This window comes from Elephantulus edwardii, unplaced genomic scaffold (assembly GCF_000299155.1).
Source record: "Elephantulus edwardii isolate Elephantulus edwardi_28Jun2011 unplaced genomic scaffold, EleEdw1.0 scaffold00022, whole genome shotgun sequence".
In the NCBI taxonomy this organism is placed as follows: Eukaryota; Metazoa; Chordata; class Mammalia; order Macroscelidea; family Macroscelididae; genus Elephantulus; species Elephantulus edwardii.
Window position 1 is genome coordinate 21,405,040 of NW_006399772.1, and position 4,436 is coordinate 21,409,475.

General features: G+C 43.1%; 1 pseudogene; it reads left to right on the forward strand.

Annotated features, from left to right (window-relative positions):
* Nucleotides 1-607: 607 nt before the first annotated feature.
* LOC102844824 lies at nt 608-2,277 on the forward strand (annotated as a pseudogene).
* Nucleotides 2,278-4,436: the final 2,159 nt, after the last annotated feature.

Here is a 4,436-nt window from a genome sequence, read left to right on the forward strand (position 1 = left end):
AAAGTATTTTATTTTTAAAAAATCGTCCTTTGTACAAAATGCTATCCAAATCTTTTTCTTTTCAGCTGCTTCCTAAGCATCTGAAATTCAGACAGTGAATAAGGAAGATCAAAGAAGAATCGATGCCTTTGAATTGTGGTGTTGGAGAAGAGTGTTGCCAAAGAACAAGCAAATCCATCCTGAAGGAAGTGCAGTGGGAAGCTTCTTAAAGGCAAGGAGAGTGAAACTCCACCTTCCTTACTTGGGGCATAACTTCAGAAGAAACTAGCCCTTAGAGAGCGACATCATGCTGGGAAAGGGAGAGGGATGATGAAAGAGAGGAAGATCGCAGTGAGATGGACTGATGTGCTGCTGCACCGGGCTTGAGCAGTAAATCACACAGACGGAGACTGCCCATCTTTCTTCCTCAAAGCAGCTGGGGGATTCAAGCTGTGTGGCTTTGGGTGGCAGTGCAGCCCCTTACCACTAGCAGAGTCAACAGGGGGCAAAGTTACATAAATTCATTCATTTAATCCAACACTCTGAAGGAATACATTGCTGGTCCTGGAAATGTTCGTCCTTAGTCTGAGCTGTGTGAGAGCAGATTGCCGTGTCCTTCGCCACGAAGATGGAGGGGCCTTTGTCCGTGTTCGGGGACCGCAGCACCGGGGAGCCGATCCGCTCCCAGAACGTTATGGCTGCAGCTTCTATCGCCAACATTTGTCAAAAGTTCTCTTGGTCCAGTTGGCTTGGATAAAATGTTAGTGGATGATATTGGCGACATAACCATCACCAAAGATGGTGCAACCATCCTCAAGTTACTGGAGGTAGAACACCCGGCAGCTAAGGTTCTTTGTGAACTGGTTGATCTTCAAGACAAAGAAGTTGGCGATGGAACTAATTCAGTGGTTATTATTGCTGCAGAACTTCTGAAAAATGCAGATGAACTGGTCAAACAGAAAATTCATCCCACATCTGTTATTAGTGGCTACTGACTTGCTTGCAAGGAAGCAGTTTGTTATATCAGTGAAAACTTAATTATTAACACAGATGAACTTGGGAGAGAGTGCCTGATTAATGCTGCTAAGACATCGATGTCTTCCAAAATCATTGGAATAAATGGTGATTTCTTTGCTAATATGGTTGTGGATGCTGTACTTGCTGTTAAATACGTAGATGGGAGAGGCCAGCCTCGCTATCCAGTCAATTCTGTTAACGTTCTGAAGGCCCACGGCAGAAGTCAGATGGAAAGTCTTCTGATCAATGGCTATGCACTCAACTGTGTGGTAGGATCGCAGGGCAGGCCCAAGAGAATAGTTAATGCAAAAATAGCTTGCCTTGACTTCAGCCTGCAGAAAACAAAAATGAAGCTTGGTGTACAAGTGGTTATTACAGACCCAGAAAAACTGGACCAAATTAGACAGAGAGAATCTGATATTACCAAGGAGAGAATTCAGAAGATCCTGGCAACTGGGGCCAATGTGGTCTAACTACTGGTGGCATTGATGACATGTGTCTGAAGTACTTTGTGGAGGCTGGAGCAATGGCAGTTAGAAGAGTCTTAAAGAGAGACCTTAAGCACATTGCAAAAGCTTCTGGAATGACTATTCTGTCAACCCTGGCCAACCTGGAAGGTGAAGAGACTTTCGAGGCTTCACTGTTGGAACAAGCTGAAGAGGTAGTACAAGAGAGAATCTGTGATGATGAGCTGATTTTAATAAAATACACAAAAACCCGTACATCTGCCTCCATCATCCTGCTTGGGACCAATGATTTCATGTGTGATGAGATGGAGTGCTCTTTGCATGATGCTCTCTGTGTGGTGAAGAGAGTGTTGGAGTCCAAGTCTGTGGTTTCAGGTGGGAGCGCTTTGGAGGCCGCCCTCTCCATCTAAATGGAAAACTACACCACGAGCATGGGGTCTCGGGAACAGCTCGCTATCGCAGAGTTTGCAAGATCTTTCCTTGTTATTCCAAACACACTTGCAGTTAATGTTGCCCAAGACTCCACAGATCTGGTTGCAAAATTAAGAGCATTTCACAATGAAGCTCAAGTTAACCCGGAACGAAAAAAATCTAAAATGGATTGGTCTGGATTTGATCAATGGCAAACCTTGTGACAACAAGCAAGCAGGGGTGTTTGAACCAACATCGTCAAAGTCAAGAGTTTGAAATTTGCCACAGAAGCTGCCATTACCATCCTTTGGATTGATGATTTATCAAATTACACCCAGAAAGTAAAGATGAAAAACACGGAGGTCATGAAGATGCTGTTCACTCAGGAGCCCTTGATGACTGAAGTCCTTTTATTTATAACAATGTGAGATGCACATTAAAGTTATCACAAAGCAAAAAAAAAAAAAAAAATGAATGTCAGACATTGACAGGATGAGGCAAGTTAAGCCAAAGTTCAGATTTGTTGTTTCTAAAGTCACTGTGAATTAGGGTTAACTGGAGGGTACCAAACAACACTTCACTTTTGACAACAAATTAGAAACTTTTTCTTTAGTTATAAGACAAGGAAAAGGAGAAAACTGCATGTTGTTGTTAGGTACTATCAAGTTGAGTATGTCTCATAGTGACCCTCTGAACAGCCAGCCTGAACCCTCTGACACAGTAGAGCCCACTGCTGAAGTCATTGTGTCAATCCATCTCTTTGGGATCTTCCTCTCCTTTGCTGACCTTCTATTCTTCCAAGCATGATGGTCCTTTCCAAGGAATAGCTTCAGCTAGCTACATGTCCAAAGGGTGAAATATGAACTTTCTCTGTCTTTGTCTCCAAGGAGCACTCTGGCTGCACTTTTTCTAGGACATTTCTATTTGTTCCTTTGGCTATGCGTGGGATATTCAGTACTCTTCTCCAGCATTACAACTCAAAGGCATCAATAATTTTTCTGTCATATTTATTAATTGTTCAGCTCTCTAATGCATACCAGGTGATTGAGAACATCATGACCTGAGTTAGATGCACCTGAGTCTTCAAACTAACATCACTCATTACTTTTCAGCATTTTGGAAAGATTTCTGACAGCAAACTTAACTAATATGTCTTCTGATTTTCTGACTGCTGGTACCAAAGGTGTTGATGCTTGATCCAAGCAAGATTAAGTCATTGACAATTTTTATTTTTTCCTACCTCTGTCATAATGTTGACTATTGGTCCTGTGGTGAGAATCTTTGCTTTCTTGATATTGAGATGTGATCCATACCGAAGGCTGTAGTCCTTATCTTCTACAGCAAGCATTTCATGTCCTCCTCACTTTCAGCAAGCAAAGTTGTATCATCTGTGTAATGCAGGTTGTTGATGAGTCTTTCTCTAATTCTGATGTCAACGTTCTTCTTCAGAGAGTCCAGCTTTACCAATTATTTGCTCAGCATACAGATTGAATAGTCATGGAGAAAGGATGCAACCCTTCCTGATTTTTAAAACATGCAGTGTTACCTTGCTCTGTTCAGACAATGGCTTCTTCACCTAAGTATTGATTCTGTCTGCAAACAGTTAAGTCTGTCATTCTTGTCTCTGCACTCTTTGCCCATTCTGCTCTTACCTATGTTCTTTTCTACCAATTCCTCACATGCTGTCTTCAAAATGAATTTACTGCAACTTCCCTAGGAAGCCTTTCTGGTTACAACCTACTGCTCAAACTTTGAAAGCCTCCTTTTTTCCTTGCTTTTTCTTACACAATTGCATATAAACAATGGCAGTCTGCTTCTGTAAAGACTGTTGGTGGTGGCGGTGGTGTTAAGTGCCATTGAATTGTAGACGACTCATAGAGACCCTATGCACGAAAGACCTGAACACTTGTGTAACTTTCATTGTTTCTCCATGTTTGTAGAGTTTTGGAGGGAAGCTATTTCAGAAGTGGATGCCACTCCTGCTTCTACAGACTTAAAAACCCAATGGGGCAGTTCTACTCTGTCTTGCAAGGTCACTCTTAACAGATTTAATTTCGGCACCAGGAATGTGCACAGGCAGTCCGATGAATGTTACATCAACCTACTTTTCTTCAAAAGATTTAAAATGATAAAATTCATGTCATAATATACACAATAGGTACATTAAAAATCAATGAACAGGCAGCACAGCGGCGGGCAGAGAGGCAGTGCCAGAGCAACCCAGCTTCGCGAAGGCTCTGTGCGCGCCGCGGCCCACCGGCATCGGGCACGAGCCCTCCCTGTCGCCAACATGCCCAAGAGGAAGGTCAGCTCGGCCGAGGGTGCGGTGAAGGAGGAGCCCAAGAAGAGATCAGCGAGGCTGTCAGCTAAGCCGCCTGCAAAAGTGGAAACGAAGCCCAAGAAGGCAGCAGGAAAGGAGAAGCCTTCTGACAAAAAAGTGCAAACAAAAGGGAAAAGGGGAGCAAAGGGAAAACAGGCTGACGTGGCTAACCAAGAAACTAAACAAGATTTACCTGCAGAAAATGGAGAAACTAAAAACGAAGAGAGTCCAGCCTCTGATGA